We start from the raw sequence: 15,523 nt of genomic DNA, 5'->3' as shown, positions 1-15,523 counted from the left end.
GTTATAGGAAAGTAAACAGTTCCAGGTGCAGGGGCTTTAAGACTATTACAAGGTGATAGACTCGGGGCTTTGGGCGTTATCAATCGGATGAATTCCTGGGAACTGTGGATATTGCTCACCACAGTATCTTATCAGTTAATTGCATTCTTGGATGTGCTGGGAGTCAGCTTGCACAAGTTAAGTCCTTGAGGAAGGGACTGCCAGTGAAAGAGCCAAGATGGAGTCTGTCTGTCTCTCTTAGCTAAGGGAGAGTCTAAGAACAGGGTTAGTAAAAATAAGGTTGGGCATTACACACCCATAGAGTCATTTCCTGGACATTTGTGAGGCTTAGGATGTGCCAGGCCTGGGGCCAAACACCTGCTGCACTCTCTCCTGAAGCCGACAGAGACCCTAGACAGCAGGTGCTGTCCTCAGCCCCTTTCTCCAGATGAGAAAACCGAGGCTTGGACCTGCTCGAGGCCCCAGCCAGCACCTCAGCGGGGCTCCTGGGTCCTGGAGTCCTGGGTCCCGGCCAGGCGAGCCCAGAGCTCTGCTCTGAGCAGACACAGCCTGCTGCTTTTTCACGGTTCTGGAGTTAGAAAACAATGGACACACGCTGTGAAAGCCGCTCAGCCCTTTGTCTTTGAAATGGCACCGATGTGGCCGGTTCTGGGAGTTCCCAGGAGAGACAAAATAACTTAATCTTCCAGAGACTCAGTGAAACCTGCAGTAGCTCCGGTCTCTCCACGAAGTTGGACAACTTCCATCCAATTAATTACCAGAACAAAACACAGAATCAGAAAACATCTTGGATTGCAAGAGTCGTTGGCAATACAATTTAACTCTTTCCACCCCTGGAATTAGAAATCCCATTAACAGCCTTTTAAGTTTGAAACAGCTGATTCCAGCTGAGCCTCATTAACTAGCAGCACCCGCTGGCTGTCTCTTCTCGGGGCTCCTAGGGAGAAGCACAGTCACTCAGAAAATGAGGCCAGGGTGATGAGTGACACAAATGGGCCCACAGCCTGGGACACAGGGGACACATCCACATCCTGTGAGAGCAAGGCACACCCAGCTGTCTTCCCGTGGGCATCTGTGAGCCCCTCTGTGCACTGGGCTTCCTGGCACTACCCTCCCTGTGGAACCTGGCCGGCTCCCAGGAGAAGCTCAGTGGGCATCATGGGTGCTGGGCGGGGCCTCCCGTCTGCCAGAGGCTTTGATGAGCCCTGGGTGACAGCAGCCTGGGAGTCCTGGAGGGGACAGCTGAGGGGATGTCTCTGCTGCAGGGCACACCCCTGGCTTATCTGGGAGTCCCCTGCTCCCTCACTCTGTCCACGTGGTCTGGTCTGGGTGGGGCTGACTCCACCCCCAGGTCAGGTGTGCTCCTGTGACCCAGGCCTGTGAGAGGAGAACATTCCATTCTCATGGCCTGGGTGATGGGTTCCGGGGTGGGCACTTGGCTGGACCTGCTTGGAGAAGTCAGTCGGCTTCAGTGGACTTAGCCCCAAGGAGATGCTGGCCTGGGAGGGCCCTGGACACAGGAAATCAGAGCCCTGAGGTCATGCCTGAGCTGCAGGATCACGCTGTGCCTGAAGCTGTCCCGGCCTGAGGATTTCAATGCATTTCCTCTGGTGCCTGGGCTGGTCTGGGGCTTCTCTCACCCCCAGAGTCCTGACTCCTGAGCGCCCCCTGTGGCCCGTGCAGAAGAGGGTGGTTGTGGACACTCTCCCACCCAGTGCAGCCGCCTGTGGCCACCCTGAGGACAGTGACATGGTGCTGATTCACCTCCTGTGTGATGTTGGGACCCTGCTCCCCAATGGGGGCCTCACCCCCAAAAATGTCTCTGGAGTCTTTGGGGCGCTGCTGTTGACACATGAGATCAGTCCTGCCATCTGGTCTGACACTGCTGCTGGCACTGCTGCTGGCCCTGCTGCTGGTCAGTCAGCTCCTGGCCACCGTGCTGGGGTCTGAGCCCCATGGACATCCCGGGGTCCTCAGCCTAGACCCAGGAGGGACACAGGGAGTAGAGTGGGGTGATGCCCCCGTCACCTCCTGAGGCCCCGGGAGTGAGTGCCGGGACCCTCTGTCCTAACTCTCTGCCTCCCTGGGTGTTAACCCACCCGGGCAAAAGTGCGCGGTTCAATGCCAAGGCCAGGGCCATGGGCTCGGCGTTTCCCTGCAGAGTACCTGGGCTTCTCGGCCCATCACAGGCTTGAGGATCGGCACCTGCAGCCCGTGGTGGTTGTTTTCTCATCTGTAAATGCGGATTTGGGCTTTAGAGCTGACTCTGTCACCGGGAGCACAGCCTGTCTTCTCTGTTCCTTTCCTTTGTGACTCAGAGGCCCTCTGCGCCTTGGTGGGAGGAAGAGGAATCATCCTTGTTGCTGACGCCCTGTGACGGTGCTGGTTGGACGGGGTGTGCATCGTGCCAGGAGCTGGTCCCTCATTCATCCTCACAGCAGCCCTCCTGGGCTCACCCGCCGTGACTTTCACTCCCATTTCACAGACGAGGACCCTGAGGTCCAGGGAGGCTGAGTGGGCTGCCCTCCCCAGCTGGAGCCTGGAGGGGATTTGAACTCGGGCCTCAGGGCAGAGCCTGTCGCTGGCTGGGCTGGGCTGAGCTGACTCCCCAGGGCCGTCAGCTCCACTGCATCCTGACCACCTTGGAACTGTGGTCAGCACTTTCCAGGCTCGAAGGCATGGCTACTTACAGTGTGCCCGAGGGTAGGTGCCATCGTCCTCACCCTGTGCACTCACTGTGCCCGTCTTTGCTGGGTGAGGGCCCTGTCGGGTCCTACTCTGGGCACTGAGGTACACAGGGCGGCCCTCCTGCCCTGCCCCGGGAGGGTGCTGGTCTCCACCAGGACACAGAGGGAGGTGGGCGAGGCCACAGCCCAGAGAGGGAGGGCAAGGTGGCGGGGGTGGGGGGTAGAGGGGTAGGACTGATGGTGGCAGTGATAGCAGTGAACCCCGGGTGAGGAGAGGCATGGACTCCCCTGCGTATCAATGGGGAGCCACAGAAGCTTGTAGAGGAAGGTCATTCTGTCCCGGGTTCCCCAGGGAGCTGAGACCTCAGCTGTCTACCCTAACAGCTGGGCCTTCTGGCCCCTCCTACCCTGAGAAGTGTGGCCTCTGTTTTTGGTGAGGTCACAGCTGCAGGGAGGGCCAGGGGGCCGGATGCCTCAGACTGCAAACAGCTTCGCCCAATACCCCCTGTTGCAGGGCAGAGGCTGGAGCTAGAAATAGCCCCGCAGTAACCCCCACCCCAGCCACACAGTGCAGGCCTCCTGACCACAGGTCCTGGGCCACCCCTTCCTGCTCACGTGGGAGGGAACCCTGGGCTCGGGGGAGGCTGTTCCCCAAACAAGGCCGCCTTGTGTAGCTCTCTGAGGGCCTTTTATAATCTCCTTCCCTCCCCCAGGACAGCCCAGCTGCAGCCCCTCCTCACCAGCGACCCCTGGGCCCTTCGCCTTGGGGCCAGGCAAGCGGAGAGCAGAGAGCAGTGTGTGAGGAGGGAAAAAAGCCGGACTACAGGGACCCCAGCCACCCGCCAGCCCCTCCCCTGCAGCCTCTCCTGCCAGACGCCGAGGCTCCTGAGCTGCCCCGTGCAGGGAGTGTGGCCAGGCGAGGCTCCGTGGAGTGCAGGAGCTGCGGCAGCAGGAGAGCCAGGAGGAGGCTGTGGCTCTTGCCCAGGCAAGCAGACATGCCGGCTGTACGCAGTCCTGGGCCACGTATCGGGTGTGGTCTTAGGAAATGTGAGTGTACACTTGGTGCGTGCCTGTGTGTGCACATGTGCATGTGTGTGTACACAGCCTCAGCCCACATATCATGTGTGTGAATTCAGGAAACATGTGCGTGTGAGTGCATGTGTGTACATGCGCGTAGGTGTGCATGTGCCCGTGTGTGTTCTCATGCACACGGCAGAGCGGTGGGTCTCAGCCCCCGCTGCAGGCTGGAACCCCCTGGGGGTGTGGTGGATCTGGAACTTGGGAAGCAGCCCGGCAGCGTCGCCCAGAGCTGAAGATCCACTTACCCCGACCCAGCAGTTCCACTCCGGGGTGTCTACACCACAGACAGGGGCATGTGTGTTCACCGGAAAGTGCTCTTAGCGGCACCGTTCGTGAGCGCCAGCCTGGAAATTGCTGCAATGCGCATTAATCGTGCAGTGGGTACGTGAGCGGGAATGGCCATGCTGGGCCTCCCTGTCCAGGGGAGCCCTGACCCCCTCTCCCCTGCCCCGAGGAGAGGCTGAGGAGCAGTTTCCAGGCCTGGGAGTGACTGGGGAGGATGGAGAGTGCTGGCTCAGCCCACAATGACTGCACAGCTCTCCCCGCCCCCTCCTCCTCCAGGAACAACAAGGGCCCTTGTGTCCGCCTCCCCCAGGGACAGTGCCCCAGTGAGGAACAGAGCCTGGCCTGGGAGGTGGCCCCAGGGCAGGCCTGGGTCCCAGCGGTTAAGTCTGGCCTCAGCCCTGGGGCTCTGGGCGGGGCTGCAGTGAGGGGATGGAGCTCTCGGTGCACCAGACTGGACCTTCTGCCCCCTCTCCGGATAGCCAGCTCTGCCACCCCCTGAAAAGGGTCCCTGGGCTGTGGACAGGCACCGTATCATGCTCTGCTGTGTGGTCCTGAGGGGGACAACAGATGTCCCTAGGGTCAGTCCAGGACTCACCTGCCTGTCTCTGTATTTCTCTGCCAGGTCACCCCTACTTGGTGCACGTGATTCAGAGGTGGGAAGCCACGCCTCCCAATCAGCATATTTCATACTGTGGTCCTGGGATTGGCTCAGGAATGGCCATGTGACCCAAGCTGGTCCAATCAGAATGTGCCCGGGCCTTTTTCTGAAACCCCTGGGGAAGGGAGGCTTTGCCTCGCAGTTGCTCAGTTAAGAGGAGCTCTCTGAGGGCCATTTCCAGGCCGCCTTCCCCCATCAGGGACACAGGCAAAGTGCAAGAGCCGTGAGGACTTCCAGGGCTACAAAAATGTTTTAATTTCTTTTAAAATTAGAAGAAAATATGAGCTCTTAGGTCAAAGAAAGCATTTTAATATAAAATATTAACCTATTCATCTTTGTACCAGTTGTAAAATAGAAGCTTAAAGGTGATTTTATGGAGGAAGGAGCCCACGAATGCAAAAGGGCCCAGGGCCCATGGAAGCTGCGTGCAGCCCTGTCTCTGCCGCCGCACAGGAGGGGGCCTGAGATGAGGATGGTGAGCTGAAGCCCAGGGCCGGGTGAGGGTGACGCCCGGGCGGTGCCAGCCGTCCACAAAGTCCTGCTGTGTGTGCACTGGCGTGGGCAACCTCATCAGAGCCCCACAGCACCTCACCATGATCGTTTCACAGACGGGGAGAGCGGGACCCAGAAAGGTTAAGCAATGCCACCAAAGCCGCACAGCTTGAAAGCGGGAGAGCTGGGTCTTGAACACTGAGTTTGGCTGCGGAGTCTGAGCTGGGGAACCGCTGAGCTGCTTTCTGTCTGAGGGCAGGGCTGAGCCTGGACCTGTCCTGATGCTGCCAGCCCCTTCTTACGGTGCTCAGGTGAGGGCGTTGGTGAAGCCCCCTTTCTGTCACTTGCTTCCAAGAGAGCCCAGATAACACACATGTGGAGCAGGGGCAGAGGAGAGCTGGGCAGTGGCTGCACCAGCCAGGAAGCAGATCCTGCTCCGCCGGGACATCAGACTGTGTGGGCTCTGCAGCATTCACGATCCTACACTCCCACTCTGGGGTCTGGTGAGTCCTCCCCCTGCAGCAAGAGAGCAGGCTTTCCCAGAAGGTGAGCCCCACAGCTGTCCAGATGTGTGATGGCAGCTTCCTGTGAGGAACCAGACATTGTCCAATTGTGGGGGACCTGGCTTCTTGGAGGTTTGCAGAGTGTGGCAGGTGTGGAAAAATTTGAGGCCAAGGAAAGTCCTTTCGAACAGGATTAAGCAGGTGGCATGGTGGTGGTGGTGATTCCAGTACTGTGTATGTGTGTGTGTGTGTGTCTGTCTGTGTGCATGCACGTGTCTGCACATATGCATTCATGTATGTATGTCTGGGTCTGTGTCCTTGGGTCTCTGTGTGTGCATGCATATGTGTATATGCATTGTGTGCCCATGTGTGTGCACATCTGTGTGCACCTGTTGAGCCAGTTCTGTGAGTCCCCCGAGGGCCAGGAGGCCGTGGGCAGGGCTGGTCCTGGAGAGCACTTTGTTTTCTTCTCCACACACTTTGGGTTCCCCCGCTGAGTGCACCCCCCGCATTTGGCTGGCTGCTTTCACCCCAGCCCCGCTCCTCCTGTGCCCGAGAACCTCCTCCTCATCTCCTCCTCTGTCACACAGCTGGTGCAGCACACCAGGCCTGCACTGAAATGCATCGGGAAGCAAAAGGGAGGTGAAGTCAAACATCCCATCTGCTCCTGTCCATGTCTTCAGGGTCCCTGCCAAGTTCTGACACTGCCAACTCCCCACATTCAGGGCAAACAGCTCCACCGAATGCAAATCTCACTCCTTGTTTGCAGTCACTGAGAAATTCTTTCTGGAAGATGTTTATTGTTTCTCATTAGCTCTGCAAAATCATCAATGTAGAGAGGATGTCTTAGGAGTTTCCAGAATAAGGAAACGAGGGAGCAGCAACTCATGTGGGTCCTCTTGGGATGGCTGAATGGAATGCAGAGAGGGGAGGAGAGTGGAAAATAGAGCAGCATTTTGAGAAAATTTCGAGCAGTTTCTCAGGAGCCTTGAGCCTTGGAGGAGGCAGAAAGGGAAATTATTTTCAGCTTTGTGTACACTGTTCTCCAAGGATAGCGCTTGTCTATCAAAGGCTGACTTCCTGAAGACTTTATCTATCAGATTAGAAGCCTGTATGAGAGCCTAGGTAAAAATGCAAATTCCTAGGTCCCAGCCCAGACCCTGGGATCAGAATATGGAGTGTGAGAGACCCAGGTTCTTGCGTCTCTGCAGCCTCCCACGTGATTCAGATGGTCGCTAAAGTGGGAAGACCAGGCTCCTGAAAGAGCGGATGGCATCTGCGCAGTTGAAGCATCGTTTGTCCATTCACTCATTCAGCAAATGTCACTGAGTCTCTTGAGGTGCCAGCGCTGTCTCTGTTGCTGAACCAGGGCCCCGCGCTCACAGCATTCACCTGCCAGTGGAGGAGACAGCTTGTATCTGTGGGAGTCCCCCAGCAGTCAGAAGGGACACGACGGGTTAACTGAAGAGGGCTTAATAAAGGGCAGGGGTCAGGACCGAGGCTGTTTATGCCAAGATGGCAAAACCCAAGAGGTCTGTGGGTGGCGACATCTGAGACTCTAGCGGCTGCCTGGAGCTTCCGAGGCTCACCAAGAACAAACCTGAATTGCTTTCCAGGCCACATGTCCATGAACAGCACATGCAGAAGCAACACCCGGAGGCCTCTCCACTCCCCAGGGGCTGGTGTGGGAGGCGGCCGTGGCACCAGGAGCTGCTGCATCCTGCAAGTGCACTGCCCAGTTATTAGTCATGGATGGCATCCAGAATTTCTCCAGCATACTTGGGCCCACCAAATAGTCACAGCAGCACAAACGGCCCAGCAAATCAGAGGCCCTGAGGGACAGGACCCAGAGCTGGGAGGGTGCACAGGACAAGCCTGGCTCCCTGCGTGCCTGGAGGGTGGCTCCCTCGCCCTGGCCACTGTGACTCCGACTGCCTGTCCTGGAACACGTGCCTGCCATGGTGTGAGGGTACACAGGGTAGCCTGAGCCCTACCTGAACTTCAGAGACCAGGGGCACGGGGGGATCCCTGGGCTGATATCAGAAACAAGAGCATCGGTGCTGGCAAGAAAGTAAGGGGAGGCCCCGGCCCCCTGCAAAGGATCTCGTGAGCCCCCAGGTAGCTGCTCCCAGGACATGGCACTTGGACCCCCTCATCCTCACAGTCTCGGACCCGACTCCTCCACGTAGCCAACACCATAGGATGTCAACAGTGTCTTTAAAGCTATGAGGCTCCCAAACAAACTCTCCTCTTCCCGCCCCAGTCACCTCCATTCCCAGGACATACTCGGAGCTCTCACGCAAGCGGGACCGCTGTGGTCCTCAGCCGACAGTCCCGGGGTGCAGCCAGAGACCACACTGCAGCCTCAGCCCTCTCCTGCCTGCCTGCCTCCGCTCTAATCTCCACTCCGTGTGGTGCTCTGTCCGACGAAGCTGTGAAGTGGCTCGCTGGTCAGGAGAAAGCCCACTCCAGGCCGTGCATTCGGGAGCTTTCCATGGAAGGAGCCGGGTACACAGGTGGACGAGCAGGACATCAGCCAGAGGCTGGAAGACACTCCAGGGTCTTGGCAGTGGGAGCCTCCAGGGCCCTGAAGGTTTATTTGAGCCACTGTGCAAGGGGGCTGGTGCCTGGCTCCATGTGGAGACCTCCCCTTTCCCCAGGACAGAGCGAGCTCCTTCCTATGGGATTTCCAATAAAGCTCCTCACAACTTAGACGAGTTTCTAACCTAGGGGATTCATCATTTCACTAAAATGTATTTACTGAGTACCTACTGCATGCCACGTGCCATGCCCGGCAGGAGAAACAGAGGAACAAGAAGGGCAGGACACATCTGAGGAGCCTGTGTGCTGGGAGGCGGACAGGGCGGGTTCGAGGAGCAGGACGGGGCCTCATGACTCCTGGCTGGGAGGTGGACGGGGTGGGATCTAGGAGCAGGACCGGGTGTCATGACTCCTGGCTGGGAGGTGGACGGGGTGGGATCTAGGAGCAGGACCGGGTCTCATGACTCCTGGCTGGGAGGCGGACAGGGCGGGTTGGAGGAGCCGGACGAGGCCACATGACTCCTGGCTGGGAGGTGGACGGGGTGGGTTTGAGGAGCGGGACGGGGCCACATGACTCCTGGCTGGGAGGTGGACAGGGCAGGTTCGAGGAGCGGGACGAGGCCACGTGACTCCTGGCTGGGAGGTGGACAGGGCGGGTTCGAGGAGCGGGACGAGGCCACGTGACTCCTGGCTGGGAGGCGGACAGGGCGGGTTCGAAGAGCGGGACGGGGCCTCATGACTCCTGGCTGGGAGGTGGACAGGGCGGGTTCGAGGAGCGGGACCGGGCCACATGGCCCCTGGCTGGGAGGCGGACAGGGCGGGTTCGAAGAGCGGGACGGGGCCTCATGACTCCTGGCTGGGAGGTGGACAGGGCGGGTTCGAGGAGCGGGACCGGGCCACATGGCCCCTGGCTGGGAGGTGGACGGGGTGGGATCCAGGAGCAGGAGCGGGACGAGGCCACATGACTCCTGGCTGGGAGGTGGACGCGGTGGGATCCAGGAGCAGGAGCGGGACGGGGCCACATGGCCCCTGGCTGGGAGGCAGACAGGGCGGGATCGAGGAGCGGGACGAGGCCTCATGACTCCTGGCTGGGAGGTGGACAGGGCGGGTTTGAGGAGCGGGACGAGGCCACATGACTCCTGGCTGGGAGGCGGACAGGGCGGGTTCGAGGAGCGGGACGGGGCCTCATGGCCCCTGGCTGGGAGGTGGACGGGGTGGGGTCCAGGAGCGGAACGGGGCCTCGTGACTTCTGTTTGGGAGGCTTGAGCCACAGAGGAGGTTGGCGCCACCTTCTCTGGAGGGAAGGCAGGAGGACAGAAGTTTTGGAGGAATCACGAGTTTGGTTTGGGCCGATGCAGGTTCAGCAGCCATGCGGGCCCTGGATGGGTCCGTGTCTCCTCATAAAGGAGTTGTTTATGACTCCAGTTATGCACCCATGAGTAGCATGAGAGCTATACCAAGGTCTGTTTCCCGGCTACTGTGAACCTAGGGGGTTTCTGGTGAACGGAGCCCACACTGACGCGGGGCAGAAACACACGCTCCATCGTTCTGAGCTGAAAGGGGGCAGCCTGGACAGAGCACATCGTGGGGAGAAGCCGCTGTTCCCTGCTGTGCCGGGCCGAGGTGACTGGCGGTTGATAAACAGCCCCGCTCCTAACAAAGAGCCCTGGAGCGGGAGCCGGCACAGTCGACGTGCCATTTATCTTAAGGCTTTCAGGGAGGAAAAATATATTTTAAAAAAAAGCTCCTGGGAAATGGATAATTATTAATGAAACTCTTTTATCAGTGACTTCACTCATTTGCCAGGCAGGGAGATGCTGACATACAAGAGTGACGCCAGGTGGGCTTTGGAGGGGGCTGAGAAGGTGGCCAGGAGCACAGCGTGCCCTCTCAGCTGTCAGTGGGTCTGCAGGCCCCAGACGCCCTCTCTGAGGACAGCGTTGGGAGTAAGGGCCGCCGTGAGCTTCATTTAATTCACCTGACATCTGGGGAAGCCTGGGGCTGGCTTGCAGAGCCCACACTTATGACAAAGGGGTGTTGTGGGACCACAGGCTCTTGGTTCCCTAATCGTTCACTGGAAAGTCAGTGACATGAGGCAGATTGAGTAAGAGGAGAAAAGCACACACATTTATTTACTTACCGTGTATGCCTGGGAGCCTTCAGAATGAAGATCCAACCCAATGATGAGGTACGGAAGCTTCCACACCATCCTGAGGCACAGCAAGGAAGGCTGAGGACTCTAAGCACTGCCAGAAACAGGTCATGCTGCAAAGTCAGGCTCAGTGGCAAGACAGGGAAACAGCCGGAGAAAGGAAGAGGCTTGGCTAGCACAGGCAGCCTTGTTATGGAGGTGAAGCCTCCCTTGGAGAGGATAGACGGGAAGTGTTTCTTTTCAGACTCTTAACAGTGTCAGACTCTCAATCGCTCCCAAATCTGGGAAAGGTACAGAAAGTAGAGGGGGCCTGGCTGCATTAATGGAGATTCTCTACAGGGGCCTGTGGCAGCTGTTTCAAATTATGTCAAGCAAATGTATTTTGGGGTTACATATTTTAAATTCCTCCAGCATTCTCTGCAGTTCTCTGCTGGTGCAGATGGCTCTGCCTGTGGGCTCAGGCAACAGCTCAGACCTCAGGACTGCATGGGGCGGCTTCTTCTAGGAGGCTCAGAGGTGTTGATGAGAAATGCCAAACTCTAAAATATTTGAAGAGATGTATTCTGGGCCAAATGTGAGGACCATGACCTACGACACAGCCTCAGGAGGTCCTGAGAACATGTACCCAAGGAGGCTGGGTTGCAGCTTGGTTTTATACGTTTTAGGGAGACATAAGACATCAATTAATACATGTGAGGTGTACATTGGTTTAGTCTGAAAGGTGGGACAACTGGAAGCAGGGTTGGGGGTGGCTATAGTAGGTCATAGATGGGTTCAAGGATTTTCTGATTGGCACTTGGTTGAAAGAGTGAGGTTATTATTGAAGGACTTGGAATCAATAGAGAGGAATGTATGGGTTGAGATGAGAGGCTGTGGAGACCAAGGTTCTTATTACGTAGATAAGTCTCTCAGATGACCACCCTTAGAGGAAAAAGGTGGCAAATATTTCCTATTCAGACCTTTAAAAGATGCTAGACTCTGGAAAAGACCTGGAAAGGGCACGGGATTCTCTACAGAATGCAAATTTCCCCCACAAGAGACAGCTGTGCAGGGCCATTCCAGAAATAAAGAAACAGATTTTTGGGTAAAATACTTAGATTTCTTTCAGGGCCTGCTATCTCTCATGTGACGATTTACTAGATTCGGGTTGGAATTTGGTATCTTTTTTTTTTTTTTTTGAGATGGAGTCTCACTCTGTCGCCCAGGCTGGAGTGGGTGGCATGATCTTGGCTCACTGCAAGCTCTGCCTCCTGAGTTCAAACAATTCTCCTGCCTCAGCCTCCCAATCCCTGGGATTACAGGCACCGGCCACCATGCCCGGCTAATTTTTTTGTATTTTTAGTAGAGATCTCCTGACCTCGTGATCTGCCTGCCTCGGCCCCCCAAAGTGCTGGGATTACAGGCGTGAGCCACCGCACCCGGCCTGGAGTTTGGTATCTTATTGCTACAAAGACTGTCTTTGGTCAGTCTTAAAAATCTGTTTTAATGTTAATGCTGGTCAGTTGCACCAGAAATTCCAAGGGAGGAGGGTATCATGAAGCATGTCTGAACCCCCTTCCCATCAGGGCCTGAATCACTGTTTTAGGTTTACTTTGGAATGCCTGTGGCTGAGATGGGGGGTCCATTAGTTGGTTGGGGGCCTTAGAATTTTATTTTTGGTTGACAGAGGTCAGCAGTGAACACATGGCTTCCCAGACCAAGTCACCCATGGATGAGAGGCCTGCTGCTGCTGGAGGGCGATGTTCTCACTTGGTCTGGAGGTAACACAGGCAGCCTGTCTGCGTGGAAGTGTAACTAGTGTCGAAAGAAAAACCTTAGACAAATTAAATTTAACAGAGTTTAATTGAGCAAAGAACAAGTTGTGAATTGGGTCATGTGCAGAGCCAGAGTAGGCTCAGAGGCTCCAAGGCAGCCACATGGTGGAAGAAGATTTATGGACAGAAAAAAAGGAAAATGACCACAGAAAAGGGAGTGAGGACGGAGCCTGCTGGGTCGGCTGCGGCTGGGACGGAGCCTGCCGGGTTGGCTGCAGCTGGGACGGAGCCCGCTGGGTTGGCTGCAGCTGGGATGGAGCCCGCTGGGTTGGCTGCAGCTGGGCATTTGCAGACCTCAGTGGCTGGCACGAGAGTAGGGTAGTCTGTTTACACATCCAGTTAGGTTTCAGTTCTCTATGTACAAAGAAACCTTTAGGCTGAACTTAAAATATGTAAGGAGGCAGCTTTAGGCTAAACTTAATTTAACACCAGGGACCTCAGTTTTAAAAATCACACACTCTCTTTTTCTTCCCTCCCTCCCCTCTCACCCCGATTCCTTCCCTCTCCGGACACTCCCCTGTAGCAATGCACACTCATCTAATTAGATTCTTGCTTAAGAAATTGCAGAGGCTGATCTCAAAATAAACCGGGCACTGAGCCCCCATTGTGGACTCTGCTGCTTAGGGGAAGTCATGACCAACGTCCACCACCACCGGGCCCAAGTCAACATGGCACCATCCAGACCTCCGTCCACCCAAGACAGCCACTGGGGTGAGACACACAGGCCCTGCACTCCGTGTGGCTCCCGTGTCACGTTTCCCAGCTCCCCGTGGCACATTTTAACATTTAAGATGGTGCTTTAGAACACCAGTTCATCTTCTTGGCTTGTTGGCTTTCCGATGAAAGCTGCTTTCCCTCCCACCACCCCTTGGCCCTCATGTCTGGCTTTTGAGTGGTGAGCCGCTGAACCTGGGTTACAGAGGGTCCAGGGCCCACCTTGTCCCTGAGGTTCAAACCCAGCAGGCCCCAGGCGGCTGTCACCAGGGACCCAGCTATGGTCTGAATGCTTGTATCTCCCCAGACGCATCTGTGGAAATGCTAACCCCCAAGGTGATGGTGTCAGGAGGTGGGAACTCTGGGAGGTGATGAGGTCATGAGGACTGAGCGCTTTTTCTGGGGTTAGTGCCCTTCCAAAAGGGACCCTAGGAAGCCCCCAATCCCTTCCACCATGCAACGATGTAGTCAGAAGGCGTCGTCCATGAACCAGGAAGTGGCCCTCATCAGATGCTGACTCTGCCAGCCTCTAGAATGGTGAAAAATACATTTCTGTTGTTTCTAAGCCACCCATTCTGTGGTTTTGTTTCAGCGGCTCGAATGGACTGACCAACACGGATTCTAATGTGGCTTCTCGGGGTGGGGGGCCGCGTCCCATCCCTGCTCTGTTTAAACCCAGGGCTCTGCAGCCTCGGCTGCCGTGGTCCACACGGGTCCCCTCGAGGGCCACGGTCCACCCAGGTCAGCCTGGGCAGAGGCCAGAGAAGGGGGCCGAGGCGGGGGAGAGGTGGGTGAAGAAACACTGCGTGGTCCATTGGAGACAATCGGAAGACCTCGCTGATGGCAGGGGTCCCTGGATTCTTTGAACCAGGGGACACGCAGCAGACCTGGCCACTCCCCCTACATGGCAGCAAGTGCCGGGCTGGGCAGCCACCCCCAGATGGTCACTCCCTGCGGGTCCCATAGCCTGCACAGGTGCCCCACTGGTGCCACACCCCTGAGTGTGGGCACGGGGCCTGTGCCCTTCCCTCTGCTCCGTGTTATCAGCACAGTGTGGATGAGTGTGGGTCCCGAAGTGCAAAATGAGAAAATCTTCCCCCAGTGCTGTAGCTCCACCCAGCCCAGCGGTAACTGGAGAGCCAGCGGCCCTGCAGCAGGACCCTAATGAGAACTGCGCCTGTGGCAGGAAGGACACCTTGGGCTATGTGTACGCGTGTAGACAGGACACGGGGACATAGACGCTGGATTCCTGCTAACATCACAGCCTCAGGCCCCAGGCAAGAGAGGGTCAGGTCAGGTCCCCAAATGAGCAATTAGAGAGGTTACTTTCAAGTGGAGAGCCAGTGGCGAAGTAACTTAATTCTGCAAAGTGTCGTGACTCAAGACTCAGGCAGGTGGAAGGAGCGGGTGGGCGGCTCACAGCGGAGTGGGGAAGGGGCAGGACCCCCACGATGTCAGCAGCCAGGTGGGGTGGAGACCGAGGGTAGGACCCCACCCCAGGGGATTTTTCCAGGGTCTCGACAGCACCACAGGCTCACCCCATCACGATTTGGAATACGTGGCCCTGGGTTTCCTCTGGGCTGGTGGGCCATTTGGTGGGGCACAGAGCCGGAAACAAGTGCACCATGGATCATGTGGCATGGCTGCAGGGTGGACAGGGCCTGGGGGGCACAGAGCCAGGGCACAGGGAGCCTGGGCCTTCTTGTGCAGGTGGGTGGGGCCATGCTGGGCAAGGGGAGCAGGCACCCTTGCCTGTACAACGGATTGGCACAAAGGACCCCTGAGTGGACTCAGCCCACGTCAGAGCCGTGTCCGGGCAGCTGGGTGCAGGCTGGATGGAACCCCACACACCCCGTGTGGACTCAGCCCACGTCAGAGCCGTGTCCGGGCAGCTGGGTGCAGGCTGGATGGAACCCCACACACCCCGTGTGGACTCAGCCCACGTCAGAGCCGTGTCCGGGCAGCTGGGTGCAGGTTGGATGGAACACCACACACCCCGTGTGGCTGAAGGGCCTCTGGTTGGCTTCCCTCTGCCCCAGCCCACGCAAGGCACAGTCGGCATGAACTGTGGGGCCTCCGCTCTGCTGAGCCCCAGGGCTAGGTCTGCAGAAAGCAGAGGCTCATTTAGACCCCAGACACCCAACTACCCAAGGCACCAAGACTGGTTGGCTGCAGAGGAACTGAGACCCAGAGTTATTTTTAATGAGTGAAATAGAGGAGACGGCTTCACCTCCGTCTTCCTGGCCCAGACACTATCTCCCTCCCATCTCCACTGTGCACACCCGAGCCGCAGGCACCATGCCCTCATTCCACAGGCACTCCAGCCTGCCCTGTGAAGGCTGCTGCTGCTGTAGCAGGTGCCTTGGAGGCTCTGCCCTGCCCACATGCCGCTCCTATTCCAAGAAACAGCCCACAGCCCGAACCTGCAAACTAGCCAGCCTGCGGTACGGCCCACATCTCCAGGAATCTGCTGTCCACTGGCGCCTTCCGCCACACCTCCACTGTTCCTGAGAGCATCCTTGGGCTTCAACTTCTCCATACTGTGCTGCAGATGAAGTTAGTTTCCTTGGGAAGAGACCCGGAGCCCTCACTTTTAC

At 57.3% G+C, this 15,523-nt stretch overlaps 2 long non-coding RNA genes across 2 annotated transcripts; one reads left to right on the top strand and one right to left on the bottom strand.

Annotated features, from left to right (window-relative positions):
* Positions 1-3,184: 3,184 nt before the first annotated feature.
* On the top strand, positions 3,185-8,419 carry LOC117975252 (uncharacterized). The gene is made up of 3 exons (XR_004665516.3): positions 3,185-3,734; positions 5,055-5,513; positions 6,296-8,419. It is a non-coding gene; the product is annotated as an uncharacterized LOC117975252 (long non-coding RNA).
* Positions 4,999-12,052, bottom strand: LOC117975253 (uncharacterized). The gene is made up of 2 exons (XR_004665517.2): positions 10,387-12,052; positions 4,999-7,097 (listed from the first exon to the last, which is right to left on the bottom strand). It is a non-coding gene; the product is annotated as an uncharacterized LOC117975253 (long non-coding RNA).
* Between the last annotated feature and the right edge of the window lie 3,471 nt (positions 12,053-15,523).

This window comes from Pan paniscus, chromosome 10 (assembly GCF_029289425.2).
Source record: "Pan paniscus chromosome 10, NHGRI_mPanPan1-v2.0_pri, whole genome shotgun sequence".
Taxonomy (NCBI): Eukaryota; Metazoa; Chordata; class Mammalia; order Primates; family Hominidae; genus Pan; species Pan paniscus.
Note: the sequence above shows the minus strand (reverse complement) of the source record. Positions and strands in the feature narration are given on the sequence as shown.